Source organism: Panicum virgatum, chromosome 7N (genome assembly GCF_016808335.1).
Source record: "Panicum virgatum strain AP13 chromosome 7N, P.virgatum_v5, whole genome shotgun sequence".
In the NCBI taxonomy this organism is placed as follows: Eukaryota; Viridiplantae; Streptophyta; class Magnoliopsida; order Poales; family Poaceae; genus Panicum; species Panicum virgatum.
The window spans coordinates 19,891,191-19,917,574 of record NC_053151.1 but is presented as its reverse complement, the minus strand read 5'-3'; the positions used below and the strand labels follow the sequence as shown (position 1 = coordinate 19,917,574).

Below are 26,384 nucleotides of genomic sequence, written 5' to 3'. Positions count from 1 at the left end.
TGAAAAGGAAATCCCAAGTTCTTTGCAAAGAAGAGCATGGTTCCATTCATCTTAATCATATCAGATTAATCAATTACTTAGAGAGCATGGGGTCCCTATGAATATAATTTGTTCACAAGGACTAGAGAATGCAAGGAATAAAGAGTATGCAAATTTGTTCATGGAAACGCATGGAGTGCATAAGGTGATTGCCAAGGATTATTGAGTTCAGGTTTAGTGATTAGCATTAAACTCAATTAAACTCAAAGATTTTAGGGAGTATGAAGAGTGTGTTTGCACTAACTATCGTTTGAAGAGGAAGAAGAGGGAACTGAGGGAAATCAGAGTTAGTTTGGTCAAACCAAAGGTTTGGCCATCCTTCTCTGGATCCCATCTGTCCTGTTGTTCAGCGTACTAGACCTTCGATGTTGTGCAACATGTTGGGGAGAGATCTCAAATGAGTTTGCAATTGGTGTCTTTGAAAAATCTCCCCCACACTTATTCCTATATCTGCTTTTATTCAAAAGAAAAACAAAGTGGAAACATGCAGGGACTTTGCCGGTTTTGAATCACCGGGGAGTCAACATTTTATTGAAATGCCTAAATTTATTTTATTTTATTTCTATTTTTTTATTTTATTACTCACATATTTTTTTCATGGCAAAGGCATGAGGGGTAACTTAGCAGGGTGGAAACATGATATGAGGATGCACGAGTTGTGGGATTACTTACTTGACAGAATTCACCAAGCATGAACGATAATGCAATAGCTAAGCTTCGTGAAGCAAAGCTTTGCATTTTGTTCTGCTTAGTCCCTCGTGCTTCTGTCCTCCATGGAACTAGGGAGTGTTGTATGAGTGTTTCGTTGTTGCATGATGCTCCTTGGTCGTTTTATTTTTATTCCCTGCAAAAGATTAGTGGACAACAAATACTCGACGTGTATTTATAGAATTTTGAATGGATTCTATCATTTGCCTTGAGATTAGTTGTTCACATCCATGCTTATGGAAGATCAAATTCGAAAGTTCAAAAAAGCATGGATCCCAGACTGCTTGCCATTTATAAATATATAATTTTTTAAGAGAGATTTTTTTCAAAGTGTATTTATTTTGTTCACCACATTTTGATTCATTTATTTATTTCTACAAACTCAAACCAGGCCGAGATAAATTGCATGAACATAAAAGGGAAATTTTGACAGTATACTCAGTGCACCTTGAAAGGTGATTCATGCCTCCTTTGTACGTTGTGCAAGGATTTGTTTTTGAACTGTCTCGTGCCTTGATTTACCTCCAGTTTAGCTTGAGTTACCCATTTATTTTAAGTCTTCCCTGCAGGGATTAGTCCGCAAAAGAATATACATCCAATGCCTATGAAAGTATGAACTCAGATGGTTCATTAATCAAATTCGACACAAGTCTCATTTGATTAAAGATCCTAAGCACAAGGCTTAAGCCAGAGCATACCAAAAAATAGTCAAAGGTTGCATGCATTTGTAAGATCAAGCTATAATCATACTGAGGTAAATATGAGTGAACTAGTGGTGAACTCGGGATTGCATACCTGAGTACACTTACCACCTGCATGTAGGATGGATCTCATGCCATTGTTGCAGCAGTGACCGGGTCATGCTTGGTTGTCGTTGACTCCTCCATTTTTGATGCGAGCTGAAGTAGAGGACATATAGACCATGCTGACTCAGGTGACAACAAGGCTAGGTTACACACACGACTAGTGTGCAGGAACCCCGGGCCTTGGTGGCATGCTCCATTGGCACAAGGAGTGGAGGCACAAAATACATCTTCTTTTGTGTGTGTGAGCGGGTGCCAAATGGAGTGGAGTGACAAAGCCTCGGACTAGAAGAGGAGCATTCCTCTGGTGTGTGAGCTCAGCTGCTAGAGTGGCGCTTTGCAAAGCTAGAAGTGGATAAGGACTATGGCTAAGCTTTGCAAGCGTGCGTGAGGGCAAGGTTGGGTTAAGCCAGGCGGCAGAATATTTTTCTGCTGAAGTGTAAGGCCATAGCTTGAAGGCATGCACACATGGCGGCATTTTGACTTGTGTAGATCTTGATGGCTCATGCTCACTCCCTTCTTTGCTTACTTTATCTTTTTTTCATCTATCTTCTTTTTTTCTTTTCTTTTCTTTTTACACTCTCTTTTTTTATTCTTCCTTTTCTCTATTTTGTTTCATCATTTTTTCTCCTCTTTTTTTTCTCTCTCTCTCTCTTGAAATACAAGCCAACACAAACCTTGATACGGATGGATCTTATTGTGAGGTGCTTGCCAATCTCCCCCACACTTGGACCTTTGTATCTTACGACACAAAATCAAGTGTGCGGTGTTGGTTCCTTCTTCAGATTGTACTCCATCGCAAAAGTACCAGGTTGTTGACGGCGCTCCCATGTTCTCAGACATCATATGTCCCATGTCCTTCTTAATCTTAACCTGCAATGGTTACAGCCAAGAATACCCGAAGGTGCATACTATCCGAAAAACATGTACTTGCTCTTATTATTTATTTACTTTTTGAAGAGAAGGTTTTGTTTTGATAATCGGGTTATCTCCCGATAGTGCTTTGTTTATGGTCATAAGCTTGACCATGGGAACTTCAACCTAAAGCTATTAGTGGTGATGTAGTCCCCACCATTACCACCATTTGTCAATTGTGCTAAAGCTGCAAGGTTAGTGCGATAGTGCATCCACAAAATGTACAATGCTTATGATAAACATAGGCGTCTACAATCATCCTTTAAGCGTTTTGTTAGAGAGAGCCTTAAGACGGTTGCAGCTCGCGAAAGCATTCGTGAAGCAAAGAGTGGCCGACTCTGGAAGGGTGTTATATGAGCATAGAGATGGTGATTCAAGGATGAAGCTGCCATGCTTATCTACAAAGTCCTTTCCTTTTGACTCCAAGGTCAGTGCCTCACCAGATTCCCTAGCCCGATGGTTTTCTCTCCCAAGAGGTTCGACGTGGAAGATCGTGGTTGTATCTCGATCATGATCGAGTACAACAAAATGTGGACTAATGGGACGAGGCTTGAACTCGATCGAGGATGATGAGGTTTGCTCATGCATTATTTTCTCGAGCGGGTTCTACTTGGGACAAGGCTTTGCCAAAGGATTTTCTAAAGTCAAATTTCCAAAATTTTCATAAAGGCTCCCTAGTGATGCATGATAAAGGTTTTCTAGTGGGTAGCCTATGAGGAGATCAAAATCGAGGATATCAAAGATGTGGAAGTCTGAGTTGACCTTGATTTTGTCTATTGTGACTGGCACGGCACTTGCGACCCCCTGGCATTCAAGAGTTTGTCCCTGGGGACAACTTTCAAAGAGCTTGCCGGATGGCTTCAACGCAACACCACCCAAAAGGGTGTATGCTAAGTGCCATGGCATGATATTGCCCTCCATATTGGGAATAACCTGAGCTTCTACGGCAATTTACCTTATGGAACATGGAATGATCATGGAGGGTGAATTAATCCAGACTGCTTTGGAATAGTGTCTTATTCCGTTTGACAATTCCTCCCTGATGACCTCTTCCCGGACGAAAAGTTCGACGTCTTCTTCCAAGGAGGGTTTAGAGGAATCGATGGGCATGACTAGCAACACTTCCTCGAATGATTCTTCCTGGTGTGTTAGCTCAGCCAGAGAGTTTTTGGATTGGCTAATAGGCAAGGTGTAAGATGTTCCCCCAAGAGAGACATTTATCATTTCTAAAGCAGAAACATCCAGGAAGAGATTTTCTACGGGATGCCCTATCAGAATGTCAAAGTCTTAGACTTCGAAGACATGAAAGTCTAGAGCAATCTCCGATTTTGTGTACCAAAATTGGTACATTGTGCATAACCCCGATCGCTTTTATTATGGAACGTGGTCCAGTTGAGGGATTTTGTAGTTGGAGTAAGACGTCTTTCTCCCGAGTAATCGGAAGCAAAAGAGCTGGACATGATGTTTACTCAAACCGTGGTTATAAAAGGCTGTGACTGCAGTCCCTTTTATGAAACATGGAATCACTACTCCAACACCCCCCATCATCGCCGGTTCGAAATGGACATCACCAACGGTTCGGGTGGCGTTGGATTTATGTCGATGGTGATGGGAGGGGCTATCACCGCCAGTTATAGAACCGGCGGTGATGGAGGGTCTCATCACCGCCGGTTCGAGAACCGTTGGTGATGTTAGCGCCAACCGTTGGTGATGAGTTAGCATCACCGCCGGTTCCGGTTATGAACCGGCGGTGAAGGCCTTTTTCCCATCAAAAAAATATATTCACATATTAATAATGCACCATTTGTATAGCATATATAATATATATAATTATAGCAGCAGAATTCAACCATAAGATATTATACATTGAAATTAAATAAAAGAGTCTGTACATAAAGATTAAGAACATAGAGTCCAACATCTAGTCCATGCACCAAATATTTTACAATGTTTGGCAATAGCAATACCATCTATGCATTACACCTAGACTAGTAAGTTGGCCCGTGCTAACGCTACGGGTAAAAAAAACACATAGATGGAATTGCAACATATCAAGCAACAAGGAATTACGCTGTGAAATTCTAAAAATACTACTTGCACTATCAAAAAAAGTAACCTAACAATAAACACACAAAATGTGGCATTTGTATCAGACTATCCAAATTCATTGTCACTATCCCAGATTGCAGACTTGCAGTCAATCAAATAATATGTGCAACGCACTGTCCCTAATCCAAAGGCCAAGTAAATTAGCAAATAAAGGGCAGTACAATCACCATAGAACAAATCAGCAAATGGCCTTACACGCCGAAGCTAACAAGCCTCGATTATATAGAAGCTTCAGTCACAACTACTGCCTTCCAGCTGAAGACTAAACCAAGTTGAATAGAGTATTAGTCTTCCTATTTCAGGTGGGAAGTAATTTTCAGGTGGCATGTAGCACTTTCAGCTGGCCATGAAACCTTATTATGACAAATTAAAATAGCTATAATGATCATGTGCTCATTGTTGTATGCCCTAACATTATTGACTCCAGTTTAAATGGTAAAAGAAACTAAACTACTGTGAATCACAATAATTTAGAACATACAGTTTAAAAGGGCGTGTTGAAGAAGTGATACCTCCCTCATAATTAAGAACACACTGCTTCGCAAAAAAAAATTCAGAACACACTAAAGGAACATGTAAAATTCCTGTTGCAAAAAAATATGAAATTAGCAAATTAGATTACTATAATTCTTTCAAGTGAGATACAGAACGAGATTTTTCGTACAAAAGCACATGGTCTATGATGGTCTGTCTTGCACTGAGGTGTCAAGAAGGCCATTGGCGGTCGTTGGGCACATACACATAGGATGTAAAATTCTTGACAAACGTTTCAAATTTAGCAAATAAGACTTTCATCCATGTAGGATAACAATACATTTACCAATATGTGTTAGTGGTAATCTGTCTATGCCAGCCAATGATCCTACTCATAACTACAATAATTTTTATACCAGAAAATTCCAGGGAGATATTCAAGGGGCAATGAGAACTTATCTTCAATTCTTTGCCGAAGCAATGGGGAAATGCTGTAATAATCATGGACTAATTTAATAAAAGAATAAAAGAAATACTGGGGACAAAGGCTATTCCTCTTCCATTATCCTCATTGTAAGGCAAAATTCCTAGAACCTATGCGCGACATCACACTGCTGGATCACCAGACAACGGCCAATCACAATTCGAATCCTCAAATGGTGGCAGACAAGTTGTATCAGAAGGGATGAATGGCGATAGCATGAATGGTGGCAGACAAACAATGAATTCAGATCCATGTCACCTGCAGCACAGGTCGGATATTTGACTCACCGGCGGCGGCGGAGGGGGTCGGTCGAGCGGCCGCGCCTCCACGCAAATCGAACTCTGGCAGCCACTGATCGGACTCCGCCTGCCACCGATGTGGACGCAGCTCAGTCTCCGGCGGCGGCGGAGGGAGGGGGTGGTCGAGCGTAGGAGTTCTTCTAGCGGCCGCGTGTCACGAAGCTCGGTCTCCGCTGGCCACCGGTGCGCGAGGATCAGGAGGTGTCGGCGTCGTCGCCACGGCGCGGATGGAGGAGGCTGAGGAATAGGAGGTGGGGTCGTCGGGCGGAGGTGGTCCGCGGCGCGGTGGGGCACGGCGTCGTCGCGACTGGGCGGTGCGTCGTCCCGAGGAGCGCGCGCCGCACGGCGAACGCCGGAGGCGCCTTACGGTGGCAGGTCAGGCTGGCCGCGCAGGGCGAGCCGCACGGCTCCCACCCAGGCCGGAGGGCCACGGCGGCGGCGCAGGGCACCGCACGCGCGGCGAGGCGCACGGCTCCCGGCCAGGCCGTGCGCCCACGGCGGAAGCTTACGGCGGCGCCGGGCACCGCACGCAGGGCGAGGCGCACGGCTCCCACCCTCGCCGGACGCCCACGGCGGCCATGGACGCGAGCCCGCTTGGCCCACCCCTAACCGCCCAGGCCGGCCGCGGAGCGCGGCACGCCGGCCCGCCCTGGACGCCGGCCGCGGAGGAGCTGAAGCGCGGCGGGGGCGTGGCCGGGGCGCGGCGCGGCGGAAGGCGGCGCGGCCGGACGCGGAGAACGGCGGCGTTGCCGGGGTGATGCGGAGCTGGCTGCAGCGAGCGGCGCGGCAGGGGCGACGAGGCGCGGCGGCGGTGCTCCGAAATTTTGGAGACGAAGGGCGCCAATCCAATGCGGCCGGGCGGGGGATTGGGGCTGGGTGCAGCGCGTGGGCGTTGAAGCCCTGCCGCCGCGTGTTGAGGTGGGTCCTATCACCGCCGGTTTGTGGTACCAATCGACGGTGATGTGTTCGCAGGTCATCACCAATGGTTCGTAACATGAACTGGCAGTGATAGGCAGAATCACCGCCGGTTTCAATAGCCACTACGACCACCTACTCTGCACCCAGCGGTGATGCCTCATCACCGCCGGTTCGTGTTGAACCGGCGGTGATATTCCGTTTGCGATGACCGATTCTCTAGTAGTGAATGGGTTCGGAAGGGGCATGAAATTGAATTATTGTAGGCGAAGTCTCCCCTTCTTGAAGCCATTCGCTATTCATAACAGCAGCTACCCCTTTTATAGTCTCTTTAAAGGAATCCTTATCAAGATCGCAAGGCGGGTCTTTAGGGACTAGAGGCCTTTTTTGGGGGATATAATGTGGTATTACCAAAGTCATAGAATATATCCTCCTCGATGTGGCAACGGCGCCAGAAATGATTGATGGTATTTCTTAATTCTCACAGAGAAGGCTGCAAGCGTACGGAAATACCGTTGTAGCACTTCACCTGGGAGTATTTAGGGTACCGTATTTTCCACGGCGAACGAGGGTGTAACTATCTTCTAACTAGATTACCTTGGGTTGCCGTCAAATTTCCACCGCCTTCTTGTGGATGCTCCTGATCCAATCTTGAGGTCGGCAATAGTTGCATAGCTCTAACGGTGATAGTTAGGGGTCGGCCAGCCTGGCTCTGGTTCGCCTCGGTCGTCTATTGTTTTGACTTGTTTGGAGTCGGTTGCATGTTGTCCCATAAGTCGGGTCGGGTCCCATCTTTTTTGTTAGGCACTGCAGGTGGGCCCAATTGGACTTGGTGTAAACCTTTCAGTCTTAACTTGTGTCACTTGTACAAGCCACATGTTCTTTGCTTGATCTTGAGTTCAGGACCATCACTGAGAAGTTGCATGACGAGTTTCGACGGGTTGTAGGCCGGCCGGCCTGGCCTAGGCCGGCCGGCCTGGGAATTCTCCCATTTTGGCTCATTTTCATATATTTCGTACCTGAGTTCAAATATTTACCAAAGCTCGTGGAACTCGTTAATGTTAGTGATAATCATAGTAATATGGTCCTGAAAGTATGAAATCCGAAGGAATGTTGGCAATAAAACTCATCGAAATCGACCGCCAACACACCCCCACACTTAGACTTTGCTCGTCCCGAGCAAAAAGAGTCGACATAGATCCTGAGGATCAAGCAAAGTCTAGAGTTCATGAGCTCGGGTATGCATAAGAGTTATTTCAAAGCTTTCCTTTCATACCTTGGATTTTGGGTGGCTAACGCCCTTACGTTCACCTATTGGTCTCCAAAATAAATCAACGAAGATCATGACCAGCTCCTGCTTCCCAGTACTTGGAAGGTTTTTTGTTTTTAAATAAATTCAAGGCATACTAGGCATACTTCTTTGCTCAGGTCACTCACTCACTCAATCTATTCAAAACCTCACCGGCTCATCAGAAGTTATTCCTATCTAGGTGTATGTGGAGCTCAGGTAAAGGTTGTTGCAAGTTCAAACCTAGTGTCTCCTAGCAGTCAAGATGTTCATCATTCGGGTCAAGTGCAAGTGTGAATGGAGATACATGTCCTTAGTGGTTTTGTGTCAAGCATCTTGCATCTACCCCTTTTCTTCTCTCTCTTTTTTTACTGAACTGGCATGAACATCGTTCATATTTTTCTTTTCTTTTCAGAGGGATGAAGAGCTATTTTGCGACCACGATTAAAGGACTTTGGAATGATGAATGTGTATGTGAATGACCCGGAGAGATAAGCAATCCAAACTTTCTTCGGAGGCACTGACGTTTGAACAAGCTCACAATGTAGAAGATAGCTATAGGTTTGAACTTGTATGTACGTGTAAATGGCTCTGGAATGGGTATTGGCAAAGTTGAGCATAAGAGTTTGCCTTGTTTTGTGTTTTTGAAATGAAAATTTCCAAGACTTTGAATTAGGAACTTGCATGCCATCATGTCATTATATCATAGAGAACAATAAGTAAATGATCAAGCAATCCTAATCATGAGTTCCAGAGATATTTCGATACTTGCATAAGAAATAAAACTTAGCAAAGTCCAATCTCATGAAAAGATTTCAACTCTTCTTAGTCATTTCATTCAAGGATTTTTATTTGAAATTAATCAGGATGAATTTGAATGAAACCAGGAAGGATTAGGGAGGAGAGGTACCGAAGCATCACTTCGCGAAGTGTTGGCATTTCTTAACATCGCTACTAGGAGGGGTTAGTTCCTAGCAACGCTGCCAAGGAATGCCGGGTTGGTATGTCTTAACGATTACAGAAAGAATTCGCATGGGATGGCGAGGTTGTGTAAAGATGTTTACTAGTTACATAACCATGATATTATGAAATAAGGTGCAGACTGCTGATTATATAGGGGTAAGTGATAATAATGGATAATCAGGGGTAATGTGACACACACACAGAACAACCAACTCTCATGAATAAAGAATAAACAAGCACACCTAAGGTTAGTGGGAGCATAGACAAACAGATCCTAGTATACTATTCGTGTTAGCAGATAAGTTACGTTAGCCACATGCTTAGAGCTGCAGGTACCAAAAAATTAGGGACATCGTGGAGAATGACCCGCACTAGAGAACATCCAGCCCCGTTTCATCTTTGCATGAACTCCTACACAATACCCAAATGTCGGGGAGTACGCTAACCGAGAAGCAGCTTCCCGACGGACCAACAGGGCTGTCACCACCTGCGGTCTACCCCAATCAAATTGTGGAGCACCTTCATATCCGAGGGATCCCGCATACCCGGGCACCATGCCCGCATATGAGGTCACTACCTTAGCACCCCCGGGTCCCCCACCCTTTGGATGGACAGATAAAATGCTAAGGTAAGCCCGAAAGCACAACAAACCGATATCCTTATCTAGATCATCTGGTCTAAGTAAGCAACTAGTATAACTTAATAAAGCACAGATCAAGACTAAGCAAGCTAAGAACATAGCAAGATAACCAAGAACGAACTCAATATGAATAGCATAACGAGAGTCGGAATACAAAGCCATACCAGAGGCCGAGGATTGCTCGCCGACCCCGAGGACGACTAAATTCGCTAATGAGATAAAGTACTAGCCTAGCTCCACTACCCTAAGGAGTACAAATCACAAGAGAGTGTGCGAGACAGGCCTTCAAGTGGTGTGTGTGTGGAGTGTGTGTGGAGGGAGGCCCCTTTTATAGCTCCTTGAGGTCGGTTCCCGCCAAGATAAACATGGAAATGTTCGTAACCGCCTTCTGGAGAATCAGAGTGATCTTCCCGCCAAAATGCACCTGGACAGGTTTCTGTCCAGGTTCGGCCAAACCCATGGTTCGGCCGGCCCCACTTTGGCAGCTTCGGGCACCGCCTTCCTCTGGGTGACTGCCTGGTGGGCCCTGATGTTGGTACATCGATGCCGGGGTCTGGTTAGTCGGTTTGCTCTGGTTTGTGGGCCTCTTTTGCATGTGTTATGCAGGACGCGATCTTCTGCGACTTCGTCTGCGTATTCTTCATGTTTTCTTCTTATTCTGGACTTGTGCTCCTGGGAACATAAATCATCAAAAACAACTATGGAGCTAGGTTAGTGATACAAATATGCGAGTAAGAGATATGGTTTTCCTTCTTTCATGAGTATAGTCGACGGTCATATTTTGCACTTAACGACCGTCAACACGAAGGCGCTTGGAGTATGGCTGACAGGTGGGGCCGGCTGGCCTAGGAGAGGTCGGCCGGCCTGCACCTGTGGCAAAACTTCGGGATCTGTTCATAGGCGTGCAGGCTCAGTTTATGCTGCTCCGGAAAACTTGCGTTGGTTGAGATGGCGACGATCTTAGGCCGGCCGGCCTGGTGTAAGCCGCCCGGCTTTATTTCCGTCCTGAATTCGTTTCGTTTTCTCGGGAACGTATGTAACATCCTCCTCATTTGAATTTGCTGCGCACTTGACAGAACATCAGAACAGGGGTGTGGTTGGCACACATGTGCACCAACCACAAGGATCACAAGGAGGAACAAACTTTGTTTTTTATTTTATTGAATTCAAATTGGGGGTGCTGCTAATTACAATCAAATTTAACTAAACAAATGAAAGAATTGAAAGGGAAATTCAGCACCCAACCTAAACCTACGACTCGATCTAGACCTAGCACCTATTTCGGTTCCGGGGATCTGTAGAGATCCTTGTTCCCGATCGCCTTCGCAAGGCGTTTGATCTTAGAACAAACAGCCTTGCAGAGGGTGTCGACCTTATCCCCGAGTTCCATTCTATCAATCTCGGTCTCGGCTACGCGCTCATCCATGTTGTTGAGGCATAGTCGGAGGGCGGCAAGCTGCTCGCGGAGAGATGTGACGTCGGTAGGTTCCTCTTTCTTGACATCATCATCGTCGATGGTGTCGTATAGGCATGGATCTCCGGTGGACCATGGATCGGTGGCAGCCTGATGTGGCGTCACACTGAGTCCGATGGGGAGTCCACACCGCTGCGATCTAGTGGAGGGGTCAGCACCTTCCCTCTGCCGACCTTGGCCCCTATCACGCGGTAGCGTGGTGGGCTAGGACTGGCGGGGGAGTACTCCGAAGAGTACGTGGACGAGTCCAGCTGCACTACTTGGAGTGCAGCGACTTGTGCGACACGTGCACCTCCCAAAGACGATCCCACATGCTTTGTCACAACTTTCCTAGGAGAAAGGACCCCTGTGGTAGGACGTGTCAGACTGCGTGCACGGGAACGCACAATGCCCCCTGATCCAGGGCCCTGGACGGAGCTCTCCACAGAACCGGGGGGATGATCGGCCTTGGGGTGAGGCCAGCCGGCCTGAGGCTGGTGCCCCTGGCCAGCTGGCGGTGGCGGCGAGAAGGCGGTGATCTCCAGAGGCTCCAAAATCCTAACGCTGCTCGATGATGTGCGAGATTGGTTGGATTTGGAAGGAGCTCTTGGGGTGGATGTCACCATGGCCTCAGACTTGGGTGTTTTTGGTGAGGATTGTGAGGCCATGATGGTGATCTCAGTGGAGGAGAGGAAGGATGAGATGAAAACTGGTGGAAGGATTGAGAATGAACAAATGGGTGAGGCCTTCAGGTATAAATCAAGGCTCTTTGCCCCGAACACTTAGGAGTAGAACGTTTGAACTGAGTGTGACGTTGCATGAGCGGATGAGGGCGAACGGGCTCAGAGCCAGGCTAACCCGCCTAGGAGAGGCTGGCCGGCCCCATCTTGTTAGGTGGAGGCTCCGGTCTTCTGGAGAATTCATCCTTCGTCTTTCCTTTTTTGGGTTTTTGGGTGCTTTGGTCCAGAAAGGGAAAGCAAGAATGGGGGAAAATAGAAGAGATATCTAACCTAAGATACAGCACGTTTAAGGTATGACGATGACCGTAGATGAGTGTTCTAACTCGAATAACTCATAGTCATCTACTTCTTCGAGTTCCGGTATTTCAGGCTCGAGGAATATTTTCAATCTTTGGCCATTGGCCTTGAAAACATTTCCGTCATCATCCTAGAGGGTTATGGCACCGTGGTCGGCGGCGTTAAGTACTAAAAAGGGACCTTCCCACTTACTTCTAAGCTTACCATGACCAAACAAACGAACGTGAGAGTTGAAAAGGAGTACCTTATCTCCCGCTTTGAAATGCTTGATCTTGATTCGCTTATCGTGCCATCTTTTCGTGCGCTCCTTGTAGAGTTTAGAACTGTGGTAGGCCTTCTCCCTCCATTCATCCAATTCAGCTAGTTGGATTTGTCATTTGACTCTGGCTGATTGGAGATCCATATTCCACCTCTTGATTGCCCAATGGGGCTGATACTCAAGTTCAACTGGTAAATGGCAGGTCTTGCCATAAACCAGTTGACACGGTGTTATTCCTATCGGCATTTTGAAAGCCGTCCGATAAGCCCATAGCGCCTCGGTGTTGGCGCCTACCAACGCCACCTAGCGATGACGCCCGCAGACGCCAATTTAGGACGGCAGTATTTCATGAACCACGATTAGATCTGCAAGCGCATGGAATACCGCTGTAGCATTTTACCCGAGAGTATACCGGGGTGTCATTTATATTTCCGTAGGGAAGGCGATGAGTCAGAGAATATATAGATCAGTTGGTGAGCTCTATCTAGATTGGATATTCTCATGCATAAATAGGGGGTAAGATAATAACATGGTAGGAGGTAGTGTGACACACATACAAACTACTCTCTTGGATAAAAGAATAAAGGTTACTTTAGGCCGGGAGTAAGGTAAAAGTCAGAGCTCGAGTCAGCTGTGCTAGGCTAGCTATATTTACACTTTCTCATTAGTTAGCTCGTCGAAGATTAAACTACACAACAGGGAGATCACTATCGAAGTAATGGGAGGAGCCCGTATACCCCGGCGACTTTATGTACCTCCTACCCTTCATACCGAATGTGGAGGATTACTAAAAGGCACGGACAGGGCTGTCACCACCTGCCGGCTACCTCTACAAACCGTGGGTATAGTTGACATCTAGCACTCTTAGTTAATCTAGATACCATGTCTACACTGGTAAGGGATACTCCAGTGTCCCACGCGGAGCCCCCACCCTCCGGATGGACAGACATCACACTAGAGCAATCATACGAATACTAGAGCAGTTGATAGAGTTCTAAGAACAAAAGACTAACCATTTCCAGAACAGGGCGATCATGCAATGTAAGCATTGAATAATAACGCAACCATGACAAGAAGCATATACTCGATAACTCAGAATATACTTCAAGCAGATATCGGTAACCATAGTCTAATTCTATTACAAATGACCGAATATTACAAGAGAGAGCTAGAGATGGACCCATACCAGACTCTCGAGCAACTCCGGTGACTCGATGACGCCTAGATTTCTCCTAAACTCCACTGAACCTAAAGACTATGCAAGGAATGCAAGAGAGGAAGAGGTGTGTGGTGTGTGTGTGTGTGTGTGTGTGTGTGTGTTCTATTCTCTACCCCTTCTATTTATAGCAGGGAGCCACCAGCCGCAGCACCCCAAACCGACATTGTGAGCCAACAGGGAAGCGCCACGTGCCTTGGTTGAGACGGTGGGGCCCACAGGCCTAGCCGGCGGACCAGGTAGGTCGGTCGGCCTGCCTGGGCCGCCAACCGCACCCAACTTCCTGGAGTGGGCTTGTCTTGGTCTCCCCTTGTCCTAAAGTTGAGGCACGGCCTGCCCCAGCTAGGTTTGCTTCAGTTCTTGGGCTTTACTTGGTCCATTTGAGCTTGAATCGGTACTCTGATATTTTCTATGATTTTGTGTCGGACCAAAGTGTGCTTGTAACCTGCATATTAGCTTGAAAACACAACTTGCATATTGTAAAAGGTAAAGTGTGATTTAGGAACTTTATTGGATAAGGATGCGTGTAAGAAATGCAAACTATCATGATTTTTTGATCAAGTTGACGCCTAGAAATGGTCGTTAGTGAGCGTCAAAAAGATCCCCCAAGCTGTCCTTTGCTCGTCCCGAGCAAAGTAGGACAAATCTGGTTGTTGATCAGAAAATCACTTTGACTCGTACCTTACCTGTCATGTCATAGTCTGAAGCAAAGAGATTCATCTATAAACTTAAATAAGTTGGTTAGCATACCTTTGCTCAATTACCTTACTCCCTCATGGGGCTTTCTAGCTGTCTCCTTGTCTTGGGCTGTTGAGAGTTAGATTGGAGCATAAAGTAGTACCTACTTGTTCATAGATCCTCAATCCATCTGGAGACACTTTTTTTGAAAGATTTTTGAAAACATGGCAAAGCTCTAGGATAACTCTCTCAAGGCACTCATCTTGTATTTCCTTACCAGGGCAGTGTTTTCCTTTGATCTTCCCTACTACTACAAGCCTTTGTGGAGCTCAAGGTAGGATAAGAACAGGGCACACTTGTTTTCTATTTATTGTAAAGTCAAAGAGAGGATCCATGGAGAAACATGTCATGAAATCTCGATGAAAAGGTGCAAGTGTATGAATGGATGGATAGATGGATGAATATGCTTACTCCTTGAGGTAATGGCTTTTCTTTCTCGAATCATCCATGTCTCTCTTTTTTTTAGACATGGTTACCCTCTTTTTCTCTCCTTTTTTTTGGGTCATGCTTCTTTGGCATGCCATCTTTTCTCTTCTTTTTAGGGCAACCATAATCTGACTTTATTTTATTTCAGGAATGTTCTACGAGAGAGATCACCAAGACATGGAGCATTTATAGATGTGAAGTGGATGGTGGTGCTAATTCCTAGTGTAGGAATATAACAAATGGATGGGACGTGTACGTGCTTATGATCGAGAAAGCATGAAGAGCATCTTACTAGGGTCACCCAATTTGACAAAACTCAACAGAATATCAAGCAGCATATGGTATAAGGGTTTTTCATGGAATATGACATATGGCTCTGGTAGGACATTGCATATCGCTGGGAAACTTGCCTTTTAATTTTTTTTCGAAAACAACTCCAGACTTCAAGCATCACTAGAACAAGCTTGCATAACCTTATTTACCATATCTAAACTCACAACAACTTTGACTCGGATCAAGCATATGCAACCCACATAACTTTCAGGTTTATTGGCAACATATTTGGATAACCAACGAATATAAACTCAAGAGAGCTCTTATTTTCAAACTAGGCACAACAGACATGATAGAGCAAAGCAAAACTCATCCTTTCAACTTATCAAAAGGGAGTTAAAACATTCTTACCGCGCATCATGGAAAAGGGAGATAAAGCAGTAAATTTTTATTTTGTTTTTGGAAGTTTTTATCAATTTTTATTGAAAGCAAATAAAGGGATACAGTTGACTTAGGGGAGGGAACCTCCCCCAAGCTAGCTCTTAGTTTAGGGTCAAAAAGCAGGACCTTTCTCCATACCTGATCAGGTTGAGGTCGTTTCGTCCGTACCTGGAGAAGTAGTAGCAGTCGATGACGTCTTGTTCTTCTTGCGCCACACCTTCTTGGTCTTCTTTGGTGGCGTAGGCGGCGCAGGAACAGGATCCTCGGGTGTTGGATAGACGATTTCTAGATCTTTCCATACTGTATTGGTGATGAAATCAGGGATCTTCTGATCATATTCCATTGGCTTGGTTGGTGGAGTATGGATTTCCCAATCCTCCCAAGCTGGCTTGGAAGAGGGGTATAGTCTTGATCATCCCAACCGGGCTCTGCCCGTAGCCCTTGTTTCTCACTATCCTCATGAATCAGGAATACCTCTTTCTTATTTTGAAATTTAAATTTCATGGTCTTTCCCATGATACGGAGGCTGATTCTTCCTCTCCCCACATCAATTCTGGCATTTGCATCCTTGAGGAATGGTCGCCCAAGTATGAGCGGAATTCCAAGATCTTCTTCCATATCAAGAACTATGAAGTCCACCAATATGTAGGTATTCTTGACTTTTACCATTAACCTTTCCACAACTCCTTCTGGATATCTTATCGTAGAATCTGCTAGCTGAACACACATAGTGGTAGGGGAAATTGATGGATGGCCTAGCTTCTCGAAAGTCACCTTGGGCATGATGTTAACGCTGGCTCCAAGGTCACAAAGGGCGTGATCAAATTCATAATCAAAGATTGAGCGGCTGATCACTGGGGTTCCGGGATCTTCTCTTATTATGGCTGCCAACTCGCCCCACACACCTCTTCTTGGGCGTGTGAGCTTCTCTGCATAGCTGAGGGATGTCCTGCAAAGGGGCTCTTTCCATATAGCATTGATGACAGTCACACTTTCTAGAGTTGATTCGGGTTGCCCCAGAATCTTCCCTAGTTCAGCAGCAGGTGTAGCAGCAGCTAGTTGAGCCAATTGAGTTTCTAGCGCCTTATTGAAACTCAACTAGTTCTTCATAGCAGTGGAGAATCCATCCATCTTGGCATGGATTGTCTCCATAGATTTGTCTGTAGCGGCCAAGGGACTCATTGATCTTTGCTTGGCCGTAGACAAGATCTCTCAAGGTAGGCTGGTTAGGACCGAAAGAATTCGAATTCCCATTACCTCCTTGGTAATATGGGCGTGGTTGATTCCACCCCTGACCTCCTTGTGAACAAAACCCATTGCCATTGAGGAATAGAGCTTCTTCTTGGGTTTCTGGGCAATTGTCGCCCGAATGTCCAACATCCCGCAGACCTCGCACATCATGCGAGTTTCCAAGGCTTGAAGTGTTTGCATCTGAGCCTTATCTTTGGAATAATCCTCAAATTTCTTGAGGAGGAGATCAATCTTCATAGCGAGCATGTCGGCCTCCTTGACGAAGTGCATACCTCGCTGGCGCGGTTGGAGGCGATCATTGCTCCAACCTTGGTTGGAAACCATCTTCTCGATTAATGATGTAGCTCTTTCAATGGTCAGCGAGAAGAAAGCTCCACCCGCAGCGGCATCCACATGATCACGGGGATGATTGTGTCAACCCATTGTAGAAGTTCTGTAGAATGAGCCAATTATCCATTCCATAGTGCGGACACGCTAGAATATACTCCTGAAGCCTCTCCCAAGCTTCCAAAATTGACTCATTTGATGCCTGTTGGAAGTTCGAAATCCGACCACGAAGAGCATTGGTTTTGCCCGTTGGGAAGAACTTCGAGAGGAACGCCTTGGCACATTTGTCCCAAGTATCCACAGCAGCCTTGTTAGCATAAAACCATTGCTTCTCACTCCCCAAGAGAGAGAACGGAAACAGACGGAGCCGGATTGCATCTTGTGATACACCCTTGATAACAAAAGTACTGCAGAGCTCCAGGAACTGCTGGAGACGAGCGTTGGCATCCTCATTGGCCCTGCCACAAAATGGGTTGGCCTGCACCATCGTAATGAGACCCTTCTTGATCTCGAAATTTTCTCCTCCGGTGTTAACCTCGGGTCCGGTCGGGACCTGGCTAGCAGACGGAGCAGAGTAATCACGGAGTGTCTTCTGGGCCATAGCTCTAGGAGCTGACGATGATGCGATGACTGGATCAACTGCCGAGAGTGATCTCCGAGGTGATATGAGACGAGCTCGCAGTCCTCCTCAAAAGTGACTCTGGATCGGAATGAAAGTTTTGCGGCAAGTCGAAACCGGTCATACACTACCCTATTTTCATATCAACGAAGACAAGAAAACAAAGCCAAGTTAACCTGTTTAGCAAGCGAATACCAATTTCGATTTTGTTCACAACTTTGCCTATATATTTCACTCTGTGCCTTCCCCGGCAACTGCACCAAAAATTCTTGTTGGTGCCTACCAACGTCACCTAGCGATGACGCCCGCAGATGCCAATTTGGGACGGCAGTATTTCATGAACCACGAATAGATCTGCAAGCGCACGGAATACCGCTGTAGCATTTTACCCAGGAGTATACCGGGGTGTCATTTATATTTCTGCAGGGAAGGTGATGAGTGAGAGAATATATAGATCAGTTGGTGAGCTCTATCTAGATTGGATATTCTCATGCATAAACAGGGGTATGATAATAACATGGTAGGAGGTAGTGTGACACACACAAAAACTACTCTCTTAGATAAAAGAATAAAGGTTACTTTAGGCCGGGAGTAAGGTAAAAGTCAGAGCTCGAGTCAGCTGTGCTAGGCTAGCTATATCTACACTTTCTCATTAGTTAGCTCGTCAGAGATTAAACTACACAATAGGGAGATCGCTATCGAAGTAACGGGAGGAGCCCGTACACCCCAGTGACTTTATGTACCTCCTACCCCCCATACCGAACGTGGAGAATTACTTAAAGGCACGGACAGGGCTGTCACCACCTGCCGGCTACCTCTACAAACCGTGGGTATAGTTGACATCCAGCACTATTAGCTAATCTAGACACCATATCTACACTAGTAAGGGATACTCTAGTGTCCCGCGCGGAGCCCCCACCCTCCGGATGGACAGACATCACACTAGAGCAATCATACAAATACTAGAGCAGTTGATAGAGTTCTAAGAACAAAAGACTAACCATCTCCAGCATAGGGCGATCATGCAATGCAAGCATTGAATAATAACGCAACCATGACAAGAAGCATATACTCGATAACTCAGAATATACTTCAAGCAGATATCGGTAACCATAGTCTAATTCTATTATAAACGACCGAATATTACAAGAGAGAGCTAGAGATGAACCCATACCAGACTCTCGAGCAACTCCGGCGACTCGATGACTCCTAGACTTCTCTTAAACTCCACTGAGCCTAAAGACTATGCAAGGAATGCAAGAGAGAAAGAGGTGTGTGTGGTGTGTGTGTGTTCTATTCTCTGCCCCTTCTATTTATAGTAGGGATCCACCAGCCGCAGCACCCCAAACCGACGTTGTGAGCCAACAGGGAAGCGCCACGTGCCTTGGTTGAGGCGGTGGGGCCCACGGGCCTGTCCGGCCGACCAGGTAGGTCGGTCGGCCTGCCCGGGCCGCCAACCACCCCCAACTTCCTGGAGTGGGCTTATCTTGGTCTCCCCTTGTCCTAAAGTTGAGGCACGGCCTGCCCCAGCTGGGTTTGCTTCAGTTCTTGGGCTTTACTTGGTCCATTTGAGCCTGAATCGGTACTCTGATATTTTCTGTGATTTTGTGTCGGGCCAAAGTGTGCTTGTAACCTGCATATTAGCTTGAAAACACAACTTACATATTCTAAAAGGTAAAGTGTGATTTAGGAACTTTATTGGATAAGGATGCGTGTAAGAAATGAAAACTCTCATGATTTTCTAATCAAGTTGACGCCTGGAAATGGTCGTTAGTGAGCGTCAACACACGGGTAACTTGCTTTTCCATCCCTTCCCCATGGCATTGACCGTCTATTGTAAGATATTCTTGAATTGCTTATTTGACGTCTCTGCCTGACCACTTGTTTATGGATGGTATGGTGTGGCAACCCGGTGGTCTACTCCTAGCTCACTGAGGCACTTCCTGAAAGATTAGTCGATGAAGTTTGAGCCTCCATCATTGCTCACGACTCTCGGAACTCTGAAGTGAGGAAATATGATTTCCTGAAACATTTTCTTAGAATTCTTTGAATCGGCCGCAACACAAGGAAGTGCTTCAACCCACTTTGACACATAGTCCACTACTACCAAGATGTACTCGCACTGCTCTGACATTGGGAAGGGACCCATGAAGTCGACTCCCCAAATGTCGAATATTTCCACTTGAACATTGCTCTTTAGTGGCATTGCGTCTCGGGAATTGATGTTCCCATGCTTCTGACATCTTGGGCAACGCCGCACAAATTCCTTAGCATCTCCATACATGTTTGGCCGGAAGAATCCACTTTGCCAAACTTTTGCATGGGTTCGGAAAGCTCCGTAGTGTCCTCCATAGGGTGAGGAGTGACAACGCTCAAGAATCTTGCGGGTCTCACATAACGGGATACAACGGCGGAGTAAACCATCAGCACAGACCTTGAATAGGTATGGGTCATCCCATAGGTGAAATCTGTTGAGGTGTATCAACTTCTTCTTGTCTTCTCCTGGAGTTATATATCCAGTCACCATGAAGTTTACCAAATTTGCATACCATGGACTGGATGTAGTGACCTTCAGGAGAGTATCATCTCTCAAATAATCATTGATCGGTAAGTCCGACCCTTGTACTTGCACTCTTGAGAGATGATCTGCCACGCAATTATCTGCTCCTTTTTTATCTCTTATTTCCAAATCGAACTCTTGGAGGAGCAGAATCCAACGGATGAGTCGTGGCTTGGCATCCTTCTTGGTTAGGAGGTACTTTAGTGCTACATGGTCCGTGTATACAATCACTTTAGCACCAACCAAGTAGTATCTGAACTTATCCATGGCGAATACCACCGCCAGGAGTTCCTTCTCCGTTGTGGCATAGTTGAGTTGGGGTCCGGTTAATATCTTACTGGCATAAGATATGGCATAATGCTGCTTATCTCTGCACTGACCCAACACTGCACCCACAGCATAGTCGCTTGCATTGCACATGATCTCGAAAGGAAGTTTCCAATCGGGAGGCTGAATGATGGGTGCGGATACGACTGCCTTCTTTAGGGTATAGAAGGCTACGAGGCATTCCTCGTCGAAGTTGAATGGGGCATCTTTTGCTAGTAAGTTTGTCAGGGGCCTGGCTATACGGGAGAAGTCTTTGATGAACCTCTTGTAGAAGCCTGCATGACCCAAGAAACTTTTGACTCCCTTGACATTCATCGGGGGTGGCAACTGTTCGATAACATCGATCTTTGCCGGATCCACTTCTATCCCTCTTTCAGACACTCTATGCCCGTGGACAATTCCTTCTCTGACCATGAAATGACACTTTTCCCAATTAAGGACTAAGTGTGTCTCTTGGCACCTCTTGAGAACTTTCTCCAAGTTCTCAAGGCATTGATCGAAATCCTTGCCATAGACTGAGAAATCATCCATGAACACTTCCATGATGTGCTCAATCAGGTCCGAGAAGATCGCCATCATGCATCTCTGAAACAAAGCTAGTGCATTGCATAGACCAAACGACATTCGCCGGTAGGCGAACGCACCATAGGGGCAGATGAAGCTAGTCTTACTCTGGTCATCAGGATGAATAATTTGATGATAACCAGAGTATGCATCGAGGTAGAAAAAGAATGAGTGTTTTGCCAACCATTGAAGCATCTCATCAATGAAGCAGAGAGGGAAGTGATCTTTCCAAGTAGCCTTGTTGAGCATCTGGTAATCGATACACATTCTCCATCCAGTCACTATCCACTGAGGTATGAGCTCATTTCTCTCATTTCGGACAACTGCCATTCCTCCCTTCTTCGGGATGACTTGAACTGGGCTGACCCACTCACTGTCTTGCACGGGGTATATAATACCCGCGTGTAGTAGCTTTAGTACCCCTTTCTTGACTACCTCCCTCATCGCATCATTAAGCCGCCGTTGATGTTCTCCTGACGGCTTATGTTCCGGTTCCATAGGGATGTGATGGGTGCATAGGTTGGGGCTGATCCCCTTCAAGTCTTGGAGAGAATATCCAATGATGGATCGATATTTCTCTAAGACAGCAACGAGCCGCGGAGTCTCACTCTCAGTCAGCTTATCACTGATGACAATCGGCGTGGCTCTGTTGTTGTGGAGGAATGCATACTTCAAACCAGGGGGCAGCGGCTTTAGCTCAGGGAGAGGAGGTCGTTGTCTCCTCTTTGTTTAGCTTACTCTTGTCATCCGGATTTGTCTCCTGGGTGAAGTGTGAGACATCTTCTTCAAGAATAGGCCGAGTTTACTCTTCTTGACTGATGTTCACTACTTCCTCCAATGGGTCTTGCTCCGGTCTAGCCTCTGCAATAGTGTTGCATGAATGGACTAGACAGGCCGGGATTCTTTCTTTACCAACCTTGACCTCGCAGGTTGCTCGGTCTCTATTTATGTTGACAAGTGGCTCTATTGGCTGCCCTACCAAGACAAACTTGTCACCTTCCGGGATATCGAAGATGTGGAAGTCTAGGAAGACCTTGCTACGCCCCATTTTTAGAGACTTAGCATAAAGAATTCCCTTACTTTCCACTATCTGGCCGTCGATCCACTTCAGGTGTTTACGCGAGAAAGTCAGGGGTTCGTCTGAGACGTGATCTGCCAAAGTCTTGGACATCACATTCACCCTGACCTTCGGATCGTAAAAGGTCTCTTGTGGGTCAGCGTCCCCAATAGTGAAGAGGAGCACTCTCGGATCGCAGTAGATCTGGATGATGCTACTGCTGGCTTTCGCTTCCTCTGTCCATTCCTTGCTTATGATCGCAGAAAGACCCTCAATCTGCGATGAAGCTTTGGGAATGAACACCTCAAATCTTGAGCATATGCACTTATGCTCCTTCAGCATGCTTGCAACATTACCGAGTTCCAGGTACTCTTCTTCTGTGAAGAGATCGGGTATGAACATAGGCATATCTTCAATGAGGGGCTCATGATCTGGGGAGTTTGGTGGTTCGGTGAATTCCTCTACGTATGGTGGAGGTGGAGAGGATGCAGCTGATAGAACCTGAAGTTGCTGCATCTCACTGGGCTGCTCCATTGGCTGTGGCGAATCGTTATAGATACCGGTGTACTGATTGCTGTTGAGAACCTTCTCTAGGAGGGTCCTGACTTCAGCCACTATTTTGCACATGACGGATCCCTCGGAAGACACATTCATGAAATGTGCACTTTTCGGCTTGAGGCCATAGATGAAGTGCTGCATAAGTATCTCCTCTGGGATGTGATGTGGCAGCCCGGAGTCTACCAAATGCATGAATCTAGCCCACGCTACTCCAAGTGATTCATCGCCTTGCTCGAATGATAGCAATTGTTTCCGATGAGGAACCACTTTGGAGACAGGGTAAAAGAACAAGTAGAACTCATCCTTCAGTTGTATCCAATCTCCTCCAACTTTCCGTGCAGTCCGGTTGTACCAAATCTTGGCTTCTCCCGTCAAAGAGAACGGGAATATCTTCCACCGTAGGGTGTGTTGGGTCATACCGGGTATAATCAGAAGAGAACAATTCTCTTCGAAAGCCTGCAAATGAGCATAGGGGCATTCATCCTTTCTGCTAGAGAAGGACTGTGCATGAACCATGGCTACGAGACTAGGACGGATCTCGTATCCATCGGATAGGATGGGGTGACAAGATGATGGTGGTTCCAAATACTCGCGAGACGGAACCACCAGATAACTAGGAGAGAACTCCATGTGGAACGATGGAAAGTTGTACGGCTGACTAACTCTAAATCTAGTGTTGCTACCGTTCCCTGGCAACGGCGCCAAAAAGCTTGTTGGCACTCCTTAGCCTAAACGAATTACTCTGCAAGCGCATAGGGACCGATTGTAGCTTTCACCAGGGAGTATACTTGGGATATTGAATCTAAAGAACAGTAAAGCTTTGACCAAACCTAGAACTATTCAGCCGGACACACCCAGGGAGAAAAGGTAAGAGGGAAGAGGGCCTAACTCCAGATAACCTACTAATCTGCCTAGTTGACAAGCTAACTAGTAACCTGATCTGCTTCGGCGTCTGGAAGAGGAAGGACTTCAGAAAGGGGTGAGAGGGAAGTCCAACGGCAACCTGCAACTACTACTATGAAAACACCCGAACGTGGTGGACTACGAGGGACGGACAGGGCTGTCACCACCTGCCGCCTACCACAACGGTTCCGTGGGGTGGAACACAACCTGAGATAGCTAAACAAGCTTGGGCACCTCCCCCGCATCTATCAAACTACTTGCTCCTACAATGTACTTAGATAGAAAGCAACCTCAAATAAGTAGAACTTGCTACTTGCGCAGACTTAGGATCCCGCAGATCAAAGAAAGTAACTAAACAATTAACTAAGGCAGAAAGTAAAGCTAGCGAGAAACTAAAGTTGAGACAAGGAACTTACTCAAGATATATTCCTCTAAGGTGGATACAAAATATGGAGTAAGACCGAGAGAACTCGAGTCCGCTCCTTTAGCTTGGTTTTCACCGAAGCTCTCACCTCACTCTCTCCCTATTCTAATACAAAGGGAGTAACAAGTGAACACTCTTCTCAAGTGGATGGTGTGTCTTGGGAGTGAGGAGTGGAGCTCCTTTTATAGGGTCTTGATGTCGGTGACTCGGCCGGAGCTTCACTTGTACGCAAGGATATCCTTTGCTTGACTTCCACGCAAAGAAGGGAGGTGAGTAGCTGACATGTGGGGCTGGCCGGCCTCCCCTAGGCTGGCTGGCCTGGGGTTGTCGTCAAATTTCCACTGCCTTCTCGTGGATGCTCCTGATCCAATCCTGAGGTCGCCAACGGTTGCGTAGCTCTAACATGACAGTTAGGGGCGGGCCGGCCCCTCCTAGGCCGGCCGGCCTGGCTCTGGTTCGCCTCAGTCATCTGTTGTTCTGACTTGTTTGTAGTCAGTTGCATGTTGGCCCTCAAGTCGGGTCATGCCCTATCTCTTTTGTTAGGCACTGCAGGTGGGCCCAATTGGACTTGGTGTAAACCTTTCGGTCTTAACTTGTGTCACTTATGCAAACCACATGTTCTTTGCTTGATCTTGAGTTCAGGACCATCACTGAGAAGATGCATGATGAGTTTCAACGGGGGTAGGCCGGGCGGCCTGGGAATTCTCACATTTTGGCTCATTTTCGTATATGTCGTACCTGAGTTCAAATATTTAATAAAGCTCATGGAACTCATTAATGTTAGTGATAATCATAGTTATATGGTCTTGAAAGTATGAAATCTGAAGGAATGTTGGTGGTAAAATTCATCGAAATCGACTGCCAACAGTTGCTCACTTGCTTGGTATTGAAAAATCATACTGGCCTCATGCTATTTTGGCTCCTTTGGCTTCTGGAATCGCCGTTGACTACTCGGAAGAAGATTTCCTCTGGTATCGCGATGAAGCGAAGCCACTAGCTGAGGAGATCATCAAGAGCTTAGAAAGTTAAATTCTTGTAGATCTCTTGGATTTGTGTAGGGAAACATATGTTATTGATGTATAAATCAATTTTTTGCCCTATTGATGCATTTATCAGGAGCTTGTTCTGAAATCATAGGACTTATGAATTTAGTAGTCGAATCTACATAGGACATAGACAATCCTGTAAAGTAGATGCTTTGAGGTGTATCAGTGTAAAACTGATGTACCTATACTTGGTCTGCGCCTTGGAAAGGGAGAGCAAATTGTCAATAGAATGAAAACCCACTAGGTATAGAGACCTAGTACTACTCGACTCATCTGTGTCCTGCCAAGGAATGAGTTTGTGAGTAAGGTGTTTTGTTAAAACACTGGAGTAACCTCCAAAAAGTTGTCCAGTTGGAAATCCCGTCAGGTTACTCGTGTGGGAAAAACTATTTTGGAGATATCCCAAAACCTACTCGAGCGGGCGAGTAGGGTATCCTACTTGAGTACTGGAGTAACCTCCAAAGTTGACCAGTTAGGATGAACCTCGTCAGATTACCCAAGTATGAAAAACTTTTTGGAGATATCCAAAACCTAGAATTGACCGGTTAGGATGAACCTTAAAAGGTTATCCAAGTGGGAAAAAATCCTGTAAAGTTTCTCAAGTTAGGCCGTGGCCTTAAGGCTACTCGAGCTACCAAGTAACGTGACATGTTTCAAGGACAAGGATGTAACCCGTATAGTTATCCGGTTATGATGAATCTTCATGAGATTTCCCCAATGGGAAAAACTGTGTGGGTTCTCCATATTGGGTTATCCAGGTCGGAGTGAATCCCTTAGGATTACCCTGGTTGGAAAAACCCTTTTGTTTTGACTTTGGAGTAGTCAATCTTGTCAGAAAGTGCCTTATAGGCTTCAAGATATCAGCTTGGATGCTTCCTTTAATGTAGTCGATAGGTATTGGAAACCAATACTTTATTAAGGAGATCAACTGACATGAAACGAACCGGGTTTCCCAAAGGAGGACCCGACTCTCTGTATCATCGTGACAGTCCCTGGATCAGTAGCTATCACATACAGAACTCATTTCAATCACATATCATAGTTGTACAACGTCTTAGATACAAACACGAGTTTATTTATTACATAAATCTTGAGGATTTGTGATACAATATTCTGATACAAGCCTCTTGGGCTAAACGGAATCAAGCAGAAATCAGAAGGGCTAACTAAACTTCTGGGCCGTCCTTCATCTTGATGACTCTTCTACACAGGCAAACTTGAGCGTAGCGCGAACCGTCCTTAACTTCATACTTCATCATCTGGCCTGA

The 26,384-nt window shown here is 46.0% G+C and overlaps 1 protein-coding gene, 1 long non-coding RNA gene and 1 other non-coding gene across 4 annotated transcripts in view; 2 read left to right on the top strand and 1 right to left on the bottom strand.

The window, feature by feature from the left end:
- Positions 1-14,576, top strand: part of LOC120681644 — a 29,582-nt gene extending 15,006 nt beyond the window's left edge. Inside the window, exon 3 of one of the 2 annotated variants that reach the window (XR_005677984.1) lies at positions 14,561-14,576. The gene's annotated coding sequence lies outside the window, so the exon portion shown is untranslated. Of the gene's footprint in view, positions 1-8,449; positions 8,714-14,560 lie in introns of those variants that run through there. The other variant, XR_005677982.1, reaches the window with a different exon arrangement.
- Positions 4,374-6,675, bottom strand: LOC120681645. The gene is made up of 2 exons (XR_005677986.1): positions 5,820-6,675; positions 4,374-5,158 (listed from the first exon to the last, which is right to left on the bottom strand). It is a non-coding gene; the product is annotated as an uncharacterized LOC120681645 (long non-coding RNA).
- Positions 14,577-17,186: 2,610 nt separating the features above from the next.
- On the top strand, positions 17,187-17,293 carry LOC120684138. The gene has a single exon (XR_005679120.1). It is a non-coding gene; the product is annotated as a small nucleolar RNA R71 (small nucleolar RNA).
- Positions 17,294-26,384: the final 9,091 nt, after the last annotated feature.